Genomic DNA, 19,112 nt, shown 5'->3' with positions numbered 1-19,112 from the left:
ACTCGGATTGGGAGATACTGTTGCATCCGACAGAGTGGATATACCGGTCAGTCACAGCCTCCACTGTTTGTTTTGGAAAATGTTGGAAGCATTAAAAGGCACTGTGAGTGACACTTCAGAGTGACTGGGAGGAGGGGTTGGAGGTCGGTTGGAGAGGGGCTCCAGATAGGCGGGGAGGAGAGAGGAGGAAAGGGAGACTCAAAGTTACTGTTTTAAATTAAATTGTAAAACTCAAAGACATGTGAAATAATTGCCCACGAGGGGCCACTTTTCCAACAAAAGTGCAAATATTATTGAACCAGATCCAGAGAAATGTACCTGGGTACTTGGCTCTCCGTGAAGGCACTGGAAAAAGGGAGAAAAGAGCAAGCTTTCTGGGCTAGATATACTGTGCTTTGAAGTCTCAAACTGTGTGGGTGGTTGTGCCAGACAATTATCTTTTTGGGGGGGCATGGGGCTTAGGTTAGATTGAGCAAGAGGATCCCAGCTGCCACTGTCAAAAATCAGAGCAAACCTGGTTCTTCAAAGCCAATTTCTGCAATGAATATTGCCATAAATAACCTCTCCTTACACATATTTTAATTAACGTAGGGCCACCAGCAGTGCGTCAATGGGGCCTTTGCTCCCAAGAATGTGCACACCTCAAACTGTTGGAATTATATAATTGATTCCAGTGTTTCCTGTAGTATCTTCCTGAGTCGATTTTACTTTTCTTTAAAACAGATGAAGACATGTTGAGTGCCTTTTTATGTGACTATAATCTCAGTACTTGGGAGGCCAAAATAGGAGGATTACAGGTGCAAGTCCAGCCTGGGTAACTTAGCAAGACTCTGCTTCAAAATTAAAAAAAATAAAAGGGACTGGGGATGTAGCTCAGAGGTAGTACACCACTTAGTTCAATCAATCCCCAGTACCAAAAAGAAAAGAAAGGATACTGATGTTTCTGTCAGAGCTGTTATTATTTCCAACTAACATGTTTGTACATGAAGATGTGATATATCTGCTTGTGTTCATGAATTTGGTCACCCATTTTTCATCAGAAAGAAGAAATTAGGTGCTCCTAGACCCTTGAATACTGAATCTACTGATATTTGCACGTTTTCAGAAATGTTCTCCTGTTCTCTCCTGACACATTTGTTCAAAGGACAGTCATAGCTAATCCAACTCCATTTAAAATGGGATAGAAACTTATCATTTTACTGTTCAAATCCATGGCTGGGTGTGATAGTGAATGCCTGTAATCCCAGTACTTGGGAGGCTGAGATAGGAGGATCGCTGAGACAGGAGGATTGCATGTTCAGGCCAGGCTGAGCAACTCAGTGATACATCTGTCTCAAAATAAACAATAAAAAAGGGCTGGGGATGTAGCTCAGAGGTAGAATTCCTGGGGATTAAATGCCCCCCAAATTACCACAAAAAAGAAAGAAATCAGGGTGTGGTGGTACACTCCTATAGTCCCAGTCCCACTGATTTGAGGCCATCAGAGATAGAATGCATCTGGATTCAGTTCCCACTATCACAAAAAACAAATATAGCATTGAAAAACTAGTACGACTAGGAAAAGGAGAACTAGAAAATAAGTTGATCTTTTAAATTTTTATTAACATCAGATTATTTGTTAGGATGCTTTTGTCTGCAAGTGATAAAATTTCAGCTAAAAGTCACTTGAACAAATAAAGATAGTTTATTTTTTCATGTAATTTAGTTAGTTCAGGCAACATTGCATTCAAGTACTCAAATGGTGTTGAGAGGAAGCTGACTCTCTGCAGTTCTGGACTCCATTTTCCTGGAGCTTTATTTTAGGGAGGTGTGTTAGTCAGCTCTCTGTCACTGTGACAAAATGCCTGAGATAATTAAGTTAAACAAGGAAATATTTATGTTGGCTCATAGTTTCAGTACATGGTCACTTGGCTCTATTGTTTCTAGATTTGTGGCGAGGAAGGAGGGGGGGAGGGGGAAGTATGGTTACTGATATATCCTTCAAAGCCACCCTCTAGTGACATACTTTTTCAAACTAAGCCTCACCTTCTAAAATTTTCACCACTTATATATATATATATATCATATATATATATATATATGATGTGTGTGTGTGTGTATCATATGTATGTATTTGAAACATCTATTTATTTATATTCCTTCCCTTATAAGTTGGAAGTTGGAATTGAATCTGTGTTTTGGTTTAGTATCACCCTTTTTAATTAGTAATTTTTGCAGAACACAAAAGATTTCCCCTCTTCTGGATAGGCTTAGTTTCTTTTCAACACAATTTATTCTTCAAATAGCCCACATTACATATATAGAAACCCAGCAAGGGCCTGAATTTTTGCTCTTGAAATATTTCTGAGGAATATGTTTTCAGATGTTTTAGCTTAATTCTGAATATCTATTTCCATATATGTACACTTCACCAGAAGCAATATTTTATAGCCTACTTTGTTCCATTCATGTATGTGTCCATAAACACACCTATTTATAATCATTAATAAAATCTTAAAGCCGGGCATGGTGGTGCACGCTTGTAATCCCAGCATTCCGGAGGCTGAGACCAGAGAATCACGGTTCGTGGACAGCCTCAACTACTTAGTGAGGCTATCTGCAACTCAGTGAGACCTGGTTTCAAAATAAAAGAATAAAATATAGGGCAAGGGGTGTAGCTTGGAGGTCGAATGCCCCTAGCTTCCATCCCCAGACCCACAAAAAATTTTGTAAGACTCAGATATGAAATGCTTTATTTTTAAAACTGGCTCAGGGATCATATTCAAGAAGAACTTTAATAAATTGTACATACTTCAAGGCATATCTATCTTCTATCTCCACACATACTGAATGGATTTTATTTTAATCACAAATTTACTTTTCCTTTACATGAATAATTCTCACTGTGTTCCCAGCAGAAACTTTTTTGAGCAATTCAAACCCAATATTTTACTGTAACGATTTTTCTACTGTCAAACATTTAAAATAAAAAACCTCTTCTTTCTAATGTATGAATCCCAGAGCCTCTCTCCACGTGTTACTCCATGAGTTGTAGAAGGGCTAAATGAGTGACGTGTATGTATGCCTCTACAATCTTGTACCCCTTTAAGATGTGTGACTACAATGCACCAATAAACAAAAAAGAAGATTCTATTATAAAGGTTTTCAAATATTCCTGAAGCATAGAACCTGCTCAAAAGCTAATTCTGGGAATAGACACTGAATTACTGCATAAGAGTATCAGACCCCCAGCACAGGTCTTCAGCAGCTGAAGAGATATTAATGCTGATTCTGAGATATGTAATTATTTTCTCTCATATACAAATTAAACAGGAATTAACTGTACTTTAGTCCTGTACATTTGAGAATAAGCTGAGTGACTCCCAGTGTGAAGTCATTAGACAATTACTGAAATGGGAATTTTAAAAAGTTCAAATTACTCAAATAAAAATGTTCTGGATGACAAATTACTTGCGTGTAGTAAATACCAATAAAAATGTTTCTATTAAAAAGGGAGCTTATACACCAAAATGTGCTATGTCTTTGATTTAAGGAATGCATAAAATATAATAGATAGTCTGAAATACTAGAAGTGACATTGCAGCAAAATTCTTTTACCTCATTTTTACAGAAATCTGTTTTAAAAAAATACTAATTCAAGTTTTCATTTGCTATTCAAGGTAATTTCTTGCCTTTGAGCAATAAAATAAGTTACAGTTCAAAATAAAACATTATGCTAAGGGAGATTAGTCAGTCACAAAAAATAAGAAAGTGGATGCTTTCCCTAATATGTGAAAGCTAAGGAGAAATGGGTCCTAGAAGGAACTCTAGAGGGTAAAGGAGACCCTACAAAGGAGCAAATAAGACAACCTAACTGAGGGGATGGGAGGGGGGATGAAGGAAACTCTCTAAAGCACAGGATGTACTTAAACATATTGAAGTCAACCACTAAGCCAAGCATGGGAAGGAAATGGGGTGGGGATTGGATAGGGGCTAACTGGGTGATGTGTGCATGTATGTCTACACAAGTATTTTACCCCATTATAATATATGAATACAATGCACCAATAAAAACTGTAAAAAAAATTCATATTAGGAAACACTAATGCAAATGTTACATAGTGAATAACACACTAATATTAACGAATAAACTATTTTTCTGTTTCTAAATTTTATATTTTAGCTAAGACCCATGTAGTGTGTGTGTATGTGTGTGTGTGTGTGTGTGTGTGTGTGTGTGTGTGTGAAAAACCTTCTGATTAATAAGGAATGCACAAATGCTCCCTCCTGTCTTTAATGGCTGAGAAAAGAAACAAATGCCCACAGAGATGTGGTAGATAACACATCCAGAGCTGGCTGTTTTCCAATCCAAGTGCATTTAACACTAAAAATGGTCCTGCCCTCTGAGGCAGAGTTTCACTCTGCCTCTTTCCATAGGGTTAATGTCTTTCCCAGTGCTATGTGGTGCCAATTAATCACTGAACCACACCCTTCAGCAGCATTCAGGCTATAATTAACCCTTTGTCACAATATGTCCCCTCCAAAAAAAAAACAATACCCAAGATCATTAGAATTAATGATCATTAAAGCAATGCCCAATTGTTGAAGATCCCCTCACTCTGACTGAATGTCACACCCCCACAAACAACCTTGAACATCTCATAGAAAACTTAGGAAGGGCACACTTGTAGCAAAGTAGCTGAAATTAAAAGGTGACAAAAATCTTAATCTCAAACTTCAGTATTGAGATACTATGAGTTATTTCAAGTTCTATCCCATTTTATTTATGTATTTATTTATTTATTTATTATTTACTTATTTATTGTGGTAATAGGGATGTAACCCAAGGCCATTCTACCTCTGAGCTACACCCCTAGCCCTATTTTTTTATTTTGAAACAGGGTCTCATTAAGTTGCTGAGGACCTTACTAAGTAGCTGAGGTTGGCCGAGAACCTGCGATCCTCCTGTCTCAGTCTCCTAAGTATTAGGACAACAAGCACGTGCCACCACACCTGGCCATAGATTTGAATAGTGAAATGATAAGCTATAGACTCTCTCAGAAATGTAAACCTCAAACACAAATCTGACTTCTTAAATGAAGAATTTGAATACATACATGAATTCTTAGGACTATGATAATAAGTAGGGATAAGAGTTAAGCCTTACACAAGTCTATTTTTTCATTAAGTCTCTTCTAATATTTTAAGTGTTTACCTTTGATATCTTCATCACAGAATAGGTTTCTGTAAGAGTGTATATGTATCTGAGGGCCTAAAAAAAATTTACGAACCACTTAACACAATGCCTGGAGGACAGTAAGTACTCAAGCAGTTTTTAACATTAGATAATGGAAGTTAATTTCAAAATTGTACTAATCTTTCTATCACCTATATGCATATAAATACTTTGAGGCCAAATACTAGAAAGATAAAAAATTGGGGCCAGTTTTGGAACTTCCAACTTTTGGTTAATTTGTGTGTGTGTGTGTGTGTGTGTGTGTGTGTGTGTGTGTGTGGTACTAGGGATTGAACACAGAGGCATTCTACCTCTGAGCTATACTACCATCTCTTTTATTTTTTTTTAATTTTTATGCTTTTTTTTGCTTTGAAACAGGGTCTTGCTAAGTTGCTGAGAATCTAAGTTGTTGAGGCATGCTGGCTTGTTTAAATCTTAAAGCAGATTACGAAGGTAAGGAGTCTTTAGGGAAATCATCTTTCTTAAATAATTTTGAGAACTATTTCAGTAAATAAAATTAGTCGAGTAAACCAAAAGATTACATTCATGTTTCAAAATCTATGGGAAACAAGTCTGATAGAATACATAATCTGATTTTATTAACTTAATTCATGGAAAGATATTTTGGTATTTTATCAATGAAATATAAGTGTATGTTCTTCTTAAATAATTAGATTAATTTGTTAGTGGGAAGCCTCTAACACATGGCTGTGTTCTCCAGCGACTTGAAGGTATTGTCTTACTTAATATTTAAAAATTCTCATACTAGACTCTTCATTTTCTGATTAGCTTAATTCAATATAATCTCTAAAAAAAAGTCTCTGCTTTTATGCATCTAGCAGTTGTAGAGAATTGGAAACTAAATGATTATGCTTGCCAGAATATTAACTGGATTTGCTACATTAAATTGGAACGATAACAATAGTAGTTTTATTTCTTTTGTACCAATGACTGAACTTAGGGGCACTCGACCTTCAAGCTATATCTCCAGTCCTATTTTATTTTTTGTTTTGAAATAGGAACTTGCTAGGTTCTTGAGACTGTTCTTGAACTTGGAATCTTCTTACTTCAGCTTCCCAAACCCTGAGATTATAGGCAAGTACCACTGTGCTTGGAAGTTGGTAGACTGTTTTATAGTTTCAGACATAGGGTTTTTACCCCCAGAATTATATAAAAAAACATTTTATCCTTGGGTAATTTGGGGTAGAGTAGATTAATAAAAGAAATAATATCAAGTCAAAGTCCAGATGAGACCCTACTGGAATAATGATTAGAATACGCATCGAATGCCCTCTGACTGACGCAGTGTAAATTATTAATAAATGTAAAATGCATCCTGCATCTTTCAGTCCTCAAGCATTCCCCATTAAAGCACTGAACTTGAGACAAACATAGTACCTTTTTATGTTACCAATTTGGTACTCTATTTTGAAAAATCTTAAATTAACTGAAGAACCAGTCAGGGATTTCTGGAAATAATAACTCTTTGTGGCTTGAGTTTGTGATCTATTCATTTTAATGATAAGCTATTCTTACTTGAGTTTTATGCCTTATGCATTCTCTTTATTTCAAATCTTTCTTTTGTCATTTATTTCATTCTGACTGTGTGTGTGTGTGTGTGTGTGTGTGTGTGTATTTTAGAGATTATATTGAATTAAGCTAACCAGAAATTGAAGAGTCTAGTATGAGAATTTTTAAATATTAAGTAAGACAATACCTTCAAATCGCTGGAGAACACAGCTATGTGTTCTATTTTATATTTTATTTGGGAACAGGGTCTCACTAAGTTGCTGAGAGCCTCCCTAAGTGGGATCCTCCTGTCTCAGCCTCCCAAGCGCTGGGATTACAAGTGTGAGCCACCATGCCTGGCTGACTTTTTTTTATATAAATGAGAATCACGATTACCTCCAGTATACATAGGCTTTATGTATCATCTCCAAAGAAAACGGGCTAGGATTCCACAAATAGCTACAGGTACCAGTACAATACATTTAAAATAAATAATTCAAGAGATGATTTTGAATGTTCTCATTTTAAAGAAATAACAGCTTAAGGTGATGTATCTGTTAATTACTTTAATTTGATCAGCATCCAGTGTATATATGAATCTAAACATCACATTATATCCTATAAATATATACAATGATTATGTATCAATCAAAAAATAGAGGAGTGTAGGCAGGTGTTCAGCATGTATGAGGCCCTGAGTTTAAACTCTAACATGAATAAGAATAAATACATAATTTAGACATGTAACAAAATATCACCAGCACAGTTCACTTGAGCAGGCATTAGTTAAGTTTATTCCGTCAACTATTTTTGGGGTATACATTTTGAGAAACTTAGCCAAAACCGAAGTCTAGTCACTACATTTGGCCCTCTTAAAACATTATTCACACTGAGTGTGATGACATGCACCTGTAATCTCAGTACTTGGGAAGGTGAGACAGAGTGATTGAAAATTCAAATCCAGCCTCAGAAACTTAGTGAGACCCTGTTTCAAAATTAAAAAAAATAATAATAATAGGGTTAGGAGTATGGTTCAGAAGTAGAAAGTCCAGGGCTCAATCCCTAGTATCAGAAAAACAAAACCAGGTAAAAACCACATTAGACACTTTCATTGGTCCTCTTCTCTTTCTTCTTGTCTAATAGCCATCTCTTAGAGATTTCTCCTTGTCTCTTTGTCTAGAGTGTCACTTTATGTTTTATGAAGCCTTTTTGGTTAGAAGAAAATTTTCACAATAGGCATTTGTGTGTGTGTGTGTGTTGATGTTCTTTGAAAATGACCACAGTTTTCTATTTTTAAGTAAACGTGTGTGAAGAAATCCATAGAGCTATAGGAAGCATTTTCTTCAACAGTGATTTCGACTACCCTTTCTTCTGCATTATTTCATTTTGGCACTTGTGTACGTTCAAAAGTCAGTCTCCAGTGAGTTTTAATGTGACTGCAAGTTTACTTGACATGCAGTCACTGATCAATTTTTTTGTAGGTGACTTATTGATAAACTGGAATCACTAGAACCTAGGGGGCCACAGTAGGCTTGAGTCAAGCTTGTCAGTTTAAAGGTGATCCCAGTGCATGTCCTCAAGATTTCCAGAAGTGAGGAGCTAGCCCAGCTGTCAGGAAGATACCACCTACTAATCAATGTGTCTCTAATTTCTTCTCCATCCCTAATTTCCACTAATTCTCATTTCCCTCTCTCCCCCCTTTCCTCTCCTCTCTCCCTCTCTCTGTCTTTCTCATGGTGGTTTTGTTCTTTGTTGCCCTACTTGAATTTGTTTCTCAGTGTTTCTTTTTGTCTCTCAGTTTTCTGTTTTTCTGTTCAGCACTTTCTTCCCTCCCTCTTCATCCCTTTTTGGTACTCTTTTTCTGTTTTGTTTTCTTTTTCCTCTCCCTACTCTCTTTCTCTGCTTCTTATTTTCCCCTTCCTTCTCTAATAACATGGCAAGAATTTGGGGAGAAGTGAGCTGTTCAGAACTCATTGCTGTGCAGCAACTTCCTTAACACTCCTTTGTCAGGGCTCTCTGTAGACCTTCTCTAGCCTGAAGGCAGGTGTGTATGTGGGGGGAGTGTCCACACACCTACACTACAATTGATGTGTTTGAACTTATATTCTGGTGAGAAAAAGCAGAAATTACTCCAAAGGTGTCCTTTGGCATACTCTGTGCCCTTTCTAAAATCAATGAGTGCAAATAGGATTCAGAAAAATCTTTCTGGCTCAGTGATGAATTTGGAGTTCTAATAGAAAGAACCTGGAGAGAAATCATCGCTGCTCAAGACCATTAGCCAGGGCCATCTCTTGGCATTGGACACTCAGCTCAGCGACTTCAATGGCAGCCATAGCCCTCAAATTCCAGCAAGATAAACTCACTTTCTTCCCCTCATTCTGGGAACCTCTACTATATGGCCACCTCTGTTCCTGGTCCCAGGGGCCTTTCAGCAGTATCAGCTGGAGAGAGACTAGGTTCTGCAGGAATCAGTGCATCCTCAACAGGCAGAAGTCTACCTTTCATTAATACTAAGTACTACCCTAACATTCCATTTCCTGTCCCCTAAAAAGCCCCAATTTCAATCTCTATCACAATGCCACCAGATGAAAGAAGATGAAACCAACAATTTTGACTTCAGAGAGACCTCCCTGGTTTTACAAACTTGCCTAGTGATAGCTAATAAGAAAGATAGAGGCTAAGGGGAAATCTTTGCCCAGGAGGCCGCTAAAGGAGTAAACAAAACAAAATAGCCTGACCAGTAAAGCAGGGGCATTTTCCTGGGAAGCAAGAAGCATGGATGGGTTTCTGGGTCTAGAGGCCTGGCCAGCCTAGCCCAGTGGTGCTAAAAACAGAGTCTCAGACTCTTTGGCTTCATAGATCTACTTCTTGAGTACAAGAGGAGAGCAGTCCAGAGCAAGAGGGCAAGAAAGCTTGATGTTGTAGCCAGCAGCAGATGAGCCAGTACTTGCCATCTACTGGGTTGTACCCTGCTCCCTAGCCAACACCATTTCTTCTGGAAAGGCCTGCAGTGAAGGCACAGTGGTGATCTGCAACTTTGTCCTTTGGGGTCCTAAGGTTGCAGAGCCCCAGAGCCCCGGGGGTCCTTCCTCAGTCAGTCTCTGTCTTTCTCTCTCTCTCTCTCTCTCTCTCTCTCTCTCTCTCTCTCTCTCTCTCTCTCCCTCCCTCCCCTCTCCAGGACAGAATGCGCCCAGCACTCAGCTGCAAGCTATTGGGGGAAAAAGGGCTGAGGATTGCCCCTTAAATGTAATCGGTTCATTTCCATAACAAACGTGAGCTGTTGGAGTTGAAACTCCTTTCAGTCCTCAATCAACAACAGCTCTGGGGCTCCTCCTGCGGGCCCAGGCTAGCGAGCCGCTCCCTTTCCAGGTCCCTCAGTAAGCAACCTTCCCAGACTCCCTGGCTGGCTGGCGGCCTGGGTCCTACAATGCCTGGGGCAGCTGCGCTGAAACTCTAAGCGATGACCGGTCCCTTTTCCAGCCCTGTACCCTCCACGCGCCGCAAATCCAAACCCTAACACCTCTCAAAAGAAAGATACAACGTGTGTATTTATTTGTTAATTCCTGGAGAATCTCAGAAATGTAATGGCCTGCAGATTTTCTTGGTGCGGAACATAATACGTTAGCTTTTTCCTTATTAATTTTTCCGGGGCAGCTGAGGGAGAATTGAAAACTTTGTATGGGCTTAAACCGAAAAACATTACTAATTGCAAGTGACACATAAGGACTTGAAAAATCGATCCTTGTTTTATTCTTAAATGGAGAGGCTCTCTGAGAAGACAGATTCCAGATCTGTGCGGTTTAACACGACCATCGCTTGAACATTTACTTTTCATTGCGGGAAGCGCCCCATCTTCCAAGGAAGGCCCGGAAACCCTTCCCACTGGGCATCTGGCTTACTTCACCGCAGCATCTTGGGTCACTGGAATGAAACAGAGGAGTCTAGAAGAAAACCTCGAAACCAGGTAACTGCGTGCACCATATGTGGGAAACCAGGGGCCAAAGAGGGCCACGCTTTGCTTATGAACGTTGGACACTTAATACCGAGGGTGAGACTGATACATGAAGGATCTAGAGATGTATTTCCGAGATTTCCAGTTCCCAGCCAATCACGGAGAGAAACGTAAGGTTTTTCTTGACCAGTTCCTAGGAAAGTTTTAAATGTATAGTAGAGGCTAATATGCTCTTTCCAAATTAAGTTTCGGGTGAATATTTTTTTCCTTTTCTCAAGGGGGAGGGGCTGTTGTTTTTCATTTATGACTTTCCCTAGCATTTTATTTCTGTTTTTCACTTTGAAATAAACAGGTTCCAGCCATTTTTAAAGAGAACTCGAAAACAGGATTTTCCAATAGTGCTTCCACAGCCCCTAAATGAAGAGAGAGAGAGAGAGAGAGAGAGAGAGAGAGAGAGAGTGTGTGTGTGTGTGTGTGTGTTTGACCACGTGGTGAGGGGGGAGTACCAAATAAGAACAGCATGCAAGTCCATCCAGAAGACGAAGTGCACTTTGAGACAAGGACAAATCTGTTTCTGGTCCTCGTTTCGAGTTGAGAAATGTGTTTCCTGTCGTAATTGGGGCTATTCACTTTGGGTGATATTTAAAACGGGTCTCACTGAGTAGAGTTGATGTTTGGTTAACCATGAAGGAAATGGCTCTTGATCAGACAAGCAATTACCAACCAAATCCGATCACTTCCCAAGCAAAACAAAGGAATTTAACTATTTTTCTTCTGCCATAATGTACAGGCAATCATGTATGAAAGAAACAGTTTTTCATGCTGGTGAGCAGCAGGCATTGGGCAGCGTGACTTGAGGATGCGCTCCCCCCAAAAAAAAATTTCTCTGAACGACCCAGAATCTGCCATCCTTGGGTCTCAGCCTCTAAGGTACCTCGACTATAGGCGTGTACCACCATGCCCAGCTGGAGTGAGTGCAGGAAAGAGGCTGAATGCGCGTTCTGGCACGACCTGATGTGGCAAGGTCTCCGCCCTCTGAAACAGAAGAAACTTTGTCTAGCTGTCTACAGTTCTTTCTGCTCAAGAGGCGGGTGTCCCGCTCTCTCCCTCTACCCTGCTGGGAACTACTTTGTGCCCTTCATCAGGTTCCTGGCACCTAGCTGACCCTTTTGCTCTAGCCCTTGGTGCAAAGGCTTCAGAGAGGCATCTTCTCTAACACCCTGCAGAATCAGATCGAGGGAGGGAGGTAGTGAGGGGTGAGGGAAGAGTTTGAATATAATATAGACCTTTCTTAGACTGCCTACAGACCAGAAAGCACTAGGCATATACTATATGGTAGGCGCCGCAGAGGTTTTTTTTTTGGGGGGGGCGGTCCTGAGGATTGAAGTCAGAGACATTCATTCTACCTCTGGGCTACACCCCTAGCCCTTATTATTTTGAAACTGGGCTTCTCTCAGTTGTTGAGAGTCTAGCTAAAATATGGAAGCTGGTCTCTAGCCTATGATCCTCCCGTCTCAGCCTCCAAAGTACTGGGATTACAAGCTTGCTGCATCTCCCCTAGCAAACATTAACATTCTAGAGAGGACCTTTTATGATTGTACTTGCTGAGGTTAAGGGAAAATAAAAGGTCCTCTGGATCTGTGTGTGTGTGTGTTTGTGTGTGTATGTGTGTGTGTTATGTGTATATTTGTACTCAGGAGGAAAATAAGTGAAAAACAAGTAAGAATACAAGAATACAATCTCAATGTCATTCTTTTGTTATTTCTAAATAAAGCGGGCGTGGTGGTGTACACTTGTAATCCCAGCATTCTGGAGGCTGAGACAGGAAGATCACGGTTTGTGGACAGCCTCAGCTACTTAGTGAGGCCCTCTGCAACTTAGTGAGATGCTGTTTCAAAATAAAGAATAAAAATAGGGTAGGGGGTATAGCTCAGAGGTAGAATATCCCTGGGTTTCATTACCAGACCTGCAAAAAATAAATTAATTGGGTTAGCTCTCCCCAAAGGTATAATTAAAACACACATATAAAATATAGCCATCGTTATAGTGGCATTTAATTACAAATTGAATGTTAAAAAAAAAACCTATAGATTTTCTGTATTCCATTCATGAATTGCTTTTTTTATTTTCGGTACTGGGGATGGAATCCAGGGGCATTCTACCTCCAAGCTACACCCCCAGCCCTATTTTTATTCTTTATTTTGAAACAGGGTCTCACTGAGTTGAAAAGGGCCTCACTAAGTAGCTGAGGCTGTCTGTGAACCTCGATCCTCCTGTCTTAGCCTCCTGAATGCTGGGATTACAAGTGTATGCCATCATGCCAGGTTCATAAATTGCTTTATTTATTGGTACTGATAGATCCCAGATGAGAAACCTTATCTCTAATCAGATGATATTATTTTAAAGCATGCCAAATAATTTATGTTTTATCGTTTTTATTAAAACACATTTCCAAAACTTGGACAAAGATCAATCAAACCATTTTAATTTTCTATGGTGGAAAATGAAAAGAAACAAAGAAAACTGGGACATAATCAGGAAAGTTTCTGAAGTAGGTGGGGCTAAATAGAGATACTGAAGAACATTTTCTGTTGAATTGGGGGATATCTAATCCATTATAGATTGGGTCACATCATTATTAAATTTTGTAATCTGAGTTCCAAAAATTGTTTTACTCTCTATAATGCAGTCTGGTTAGCAAGCAAAATAAATTAAGTCTAAACTTAAATTTACTTAAAACTAATTGTCTTAAAGGAAACATCAACGCTTTCATATTTGTGAATATGAACATTAATTATGTATTTTTGTGTGTGTGTGGTACTGGGAGTGGAACACAGGGGCCTTTCTACCTCTGGGCTGTATTCCCAGACCTATTTATATTTTATTTGGAAGCAGGGTCTCACTAAGTTGCTGAGAGCCTCACTAAGTAGCTAAGGTTGGCTTTGAACCTGTGCGATCCTCCTGTCTCAGCCTTCTAAGCACCGGGATTACAAGCATGCACCACCATGCTCAGCTTGTATTCGTTTTTAAAAGCTCAAAGGTTAACTCCAAAGTAGGTACTTCAGAAAAACTAAAGTCAGCTGGAAGGTTATCCAGTTTTCTTCTATTTCATTCTTGCAATAACAAGAATGTGATGTCTAGCTTTCACATAATTGTTCAGTTTGACAAATGACCTGAATTTAATTTGCTAACTGGTATCATCTTTTATGTTTGATCATCTTAAAAGCTATTGCATTATGCAGTGTTAAGTATATGAATTTGATACTAACATATTTCCCATTATAAGATAGACTATAATTAACCTGTTCAATATTTGAATAATTATTTATAAGGTAAATAATTATTGGGAACATCTGATAAAATTATATCCCCTTTTTAATCATTACACATTAATATTGTTTGCGGGTCTGGGGATAGAACCCAGGGAGGGGCATTCAACCTCTGAGGTATACCCCCTGACCTATTTTTTATTCTTTATTTTGAAACTGGGTCTCACCAAGTTGTGGAAGGCATCACTAAGTAGCTGAGGCTGTCTGCAAACCGCGAGCCTCAGGTCTCAGCCTCCCGAATGCTGGGATTTCAAGCATGCACCACCCCACTAGGCTTATACATTAATATTTAGTTATAGAAAACAGTGGTTTTCCTCACACAATCTTTCATTTGGTAAAGTGAAATAAAATATACTAGTTGAGGGAACTGCATTTACAGTAAGACAAAACTAATTTAGAATTTTGTATCTATCACTTATTATCTGATAATCTTAAATGAATTCTTCAGCTTGTAATATTCTCAATTCCCCCACCAATAATATATGGAAAAGACCTGGACATGATGGCTCACACCTGTAATCTCAGTACTTGGGGGGCTGAGACAGGAGGATCAACAGGGTTGTAGACAGCCTTAGCAACTTAGTGAGACCCTTAGCAACTAATCAAGGTCCTACTTCAAAAACAAAAGGGTTGGAGGTATAACTTGGAGGTAAAATGCCTCCGGGTTCAATTCCCAGTACAAAAAGATACAATGAAATAAACACTTTCTATTTCATAATTTTCCTGTAAGAATGGGCTACTGCTCACCTTTCATGTGGTTTTTATTGAATACTCATTATTAACAGCAACAATTTTCATTAATTTATATCATTGGGTTTAAAGAAAATTTCTGTGGTGATACCATTTCAAATGATTAATTTTTCCAAACTTAAGTTTGAACTGTTTTGTATCTATCACCTGGAGTATAATCCTACCATGATTTAAAATAAAAGTGAAGTAGTTTCATATCTGATACATTCATAATTTATTTAGGAATAAAGATGACATAGAATAGTATAATTTAAGAACTCAGAAACATGCACTCTACATTCCTTTCTTATATATTTAAAGAACTTTTTAATTTTGAAGTAATTGTAAATTCACATGCAGTTGGACAAAATAAGAGATCCTATATTCTCTTCACTTAGTATCCCCAATAGTAACATCTTACAGAATTATGTGCAATAGCACAGCCAGGACATGATATTGATACAGTTCAATGATTTTGTTAAGCTTTCAACAGCTTCACACATAGTCATTTATGTTTGTATGCCAATGTGTATACTTAGTTACACACAATTTTATCACATATCTTTGTGTCTTACTGCCATATTCAACATGTAGAACAGTTCATTCAACACAAAAAATTTTCCCATTCCAGCTGGGCGTGGTGGTGCATACTTGTAATCCCAGCAATCAGGAAACTGAGACAGGAGGATCACGGTTCACGGCCAGCCTCAGCTACTTGGTGAGGCCCTTTGTAACTTAGTGAGACCCTGTTTCAAGATAAAGAATAAAAAAACTTAGGGTGTAGTTTGGCAGTAGAATGCCCCTGGGTTCAATCCTCAGTACTGCAAAATTTTTTTTCTCCCATTACTACATCATGTATGGGATATACAGAATATAACCTATTGGGATTAGATGTTTTCACTCAGTCTAATTAATCCAACTTGTTATGTGTATTACATTTTCTTTTTTGGACTGGGGATGGATTCCAGGGTTATTCTAACCCTGAGCGATACCTCCATGCCTTTTTTAATCTTTTATTTTGAAACAAGGTCTTGCTAAGTTGCTGAGGTTGGCCTTGAATCTATGATTCTCCTGCCTCAGCCTTCCAAGTACAGGGATTACAGGTGCGTGCCATCACAGCCTGCCAGGCCATTCATTTTTTAAATCATGAAATTTGTTTAAATACTCACCTGAGAAAAGACATTGGGTGATTTACAATCTTTGGTGCTTACAAATATTATGAATATATAGCAGCCAAATTATGGAACCAGCCTAGGTGTCCATCCACAGAGGAATGGATTGCAATATTATAGGCTATACATGCAATGGAATTGTACTCAAGAATAAAGAAGAACCAAAGGATGTCATTTGCAGGAAAATGGATGAACCAGAGAACATTTGTGAGGAGAAATTAACCAGTCAGAAACAGTGAAGGGTCACATGTTTTCTCTCATATGTGGAAGCTAGGGAGGAATTGGGATACCAGAGGGATTTTATATAATAGAGAAGAAACCTCAGTAGAGCAAGGGGGTGGTCTCAGGGGGTGGTCTAAGGGCAGGTAGGGAGTGAAAAGGGAGAAATGATGAAGGAAAGGCTTCCATTGACATTATGTACAGAGAACACCAGGGCCAACCTTAGTATCTTGGATAGGGAGTGGGGGAGTGAGGAGGGAACTGGGGAAAGCCCGCCAAGCACTGTGTACATATGTGTCACTATCACTCTGAACTACATTATGATGTCACATTACAATGCACCAATAAACATATATACAAAATAAATAAGAATATTTGTGTGCATATTTTAAAACAGCTAGTTCCTTTCATCACCACCAATGATTGCTTTTATTTCCTCTATTTGACCACTCTTTTAGGTTAAGATTTGACTGCAGGTTTGTAACAGTTTGACACAGGTTTGTAACAGGTTTGTAACAGTTTTAATAAGAGATGTGACAGAGGATCAAATTCTCTTGATAAGTTCTGAATCATCATTAATGTGAAAAGGCATTACTTTGATTACTAGTTGCAAATAAAATAATCACTGAATTCCTATAGTAGGTAATATTCAACCCTTACCTTTTTTTTTTAATTTTCTGAGAGGGAGAGAGAAAACACATTTAAGGAGCAGGAAGCCGGGCATGGTGGTGCACACTTGTAATCCCAGTACTCGGGAGGCTGAGACAGGATGATCACAGGTTTGAGGCCAACCTCAGCTACTTAGTGAGGCCCTCTTCAACTTAGTGAGACCCTGTTTCAAAATAAAGAATAAAAATATAGGACTGAGAGTGTAGCTCAGAGGGAGAATGCTCCCTCGGTTCCCATCCCCAGTAGCAAAAAAAAAGCAGGAAAATCATGTTTCAAATAGATTATATGGTGAAAGTATTTTGTACAAGTTTATTGTCCCCATATATCACTTTTAAAAAATGATAGAATTGCATTTCTTTCTAATTTAAAGGCACTAATTATTTGATAATACTGAGATTTTGTTTTCATTTGTCATGTCCAAAAGAAGTTCAGAACACAAGCGGTTTTATAATGTCCAATTATTTTATTTATAAAACACTATCTAGCGCAGGGTGTGGTGGCACACACTTGTAATCCCTGCACTTGGGAGGCGGAGACGGGAGGATCGTGCAGGTTTGAAACAAACCTCGCTGACTTAAGAGACCCTGTTTCCAAATAAAAATATAAAAAGTAGGTTCTGGGAGAGTAGCCCAGAGGTAGAAGGGTTTCTAGGAACCCCAGTACTGCCAAAAAAACACTCAAAAATACCAACCACTATCTAGAAATAATGAATGACAAGTAATATATACATGCGTGTGCATATAAATATATTTGTGTACGTGTTTGTGCACATGTAAAGATTTTAAGGGCTTTATAAATTATAACACTGACTACACAGACACAGTTTTAAGGATCTGTGTAAGTTAGAAGGATGAAACAGTTTTGCCTGGATTTTTTTTTCTTTAGGTCAGAGTCATCTGCTTCTACTGCTATTCATTTTTCTTTGAAAGAAAAGCCCACAGATGTATTGTTTTCCTACTAAACTGTGGAATTGGGCTGAGGTGTCAGCTTTCTAACCTTTGGTTTCTCTCTTTACAATTTCCATATAACATAATGAGGTATTTGATAGCTTTGTTTTGTTTTTCCTATTAGTGAATGGCTATCATGCGCACATGGTTTGCAATAGTTTTTCACTTTACTTCTTAATATTTATGTAGCAAATATTCATGTAACTAGACCAGCAAAGCACTATGACTATGGGCAATCATCTGAGACTTTGAAATATTTTTGTAACAGTGGATTTAAAAAGTTATACAAAGCATTTATTGCAACACAATTTTATTAAATTAGTCATTTCTTGCTCCATATTTTAAAAACTCATCACAGTTGATTTAGCCTCTGAAGTGTGTAGATAAATTGAATTCCCTGAAGCTTGACTGTTGAAGTGTTTTTCATTTATCTCCATAAACAACTGAAGTCCTGCATTTTGTCAGTTTTATGTAAGCATAGGAGAATTAGCTTCAATGGTCAAAAATTTCCTTCTCCAGCCATCAGCTTAATTCCACCTTGATAAAGATGTATTGCCTTTAGGTGTAAAGTATATTTGAGTTTACCATGCAAAAGATATTGTTCATAAAATTATTATTGTCACTTGAGAATAAAACAGTCTTGAAATACAGCAGATAATTGCATTTCCCCAATTGCTAAAACTGATGAACATTAATTTTTTTTGGCCACTTGTATTTCTTCTTTTGAAAAGGTTCTCTTTGGTTCAGTTGCTCATTTTAATTATTTTTGTTTAGCTTTTAGCGCTCTTTATATATTCTAGAAATTTCCCCATTTTGTTGGCTCTCTCTGTTAAATTTTGATGATTACCTCTGTTGTACAGAAACTTTTTTTTGGTACTGGGGATGAAACCCATAAGAATTTCACCTATAAGCTACAACTCCAGCCCTATTATTTTATTCTTTATTTTGAAACAGGGTCTCACTGAGTTGCAAAGGGCCTCACTAAGTAGCTGAGGCCATCCTTGAAGTGCAATCTTCCTGTCTCAGCCTCTCCAATACCGGGATTAAAAGTGTGTGCCACCATGCCCGGCTTCTGAAACTTTTTAATTTAATGCTATTCCATTCATTAATTCTTGTTTTAATTTCCTGAACTTTCAGGGCTTTATTGAAGAAGTTTCTACCTTTATCTATATTCATTAAAGTGTTGGTTCTATACCCTCTTCTAGCAATTTCAAAGGGTCTGGTCTTCGAACCATCTTGAGTTGATTCTTGTGCTGAGTGAGAGATTAGGGTTGTATTCCATTTTTTTCTGGAACTCCAGTGGCTCTGTGTATTGAGGGAAGGTGAGGCTATAGGAAGTCTGGCACTTACTGAGACCACACTTCAGGAACT

Source organism: Muscardinus avellanarius (genome assembly GCF_963383645.1).
Source record: "Muscardinus avellanarius genome assembly, chromosome: X".
Classification (NCBI taxonomy): Eukaryota; Metazoa; Chordata; class Mammalia; order Rodentia; family Gliridae; genus Muscardinus; species Muscardinus avellanarius.
This window is presented reverse-complemented; position numbering follows the sequence as displayed.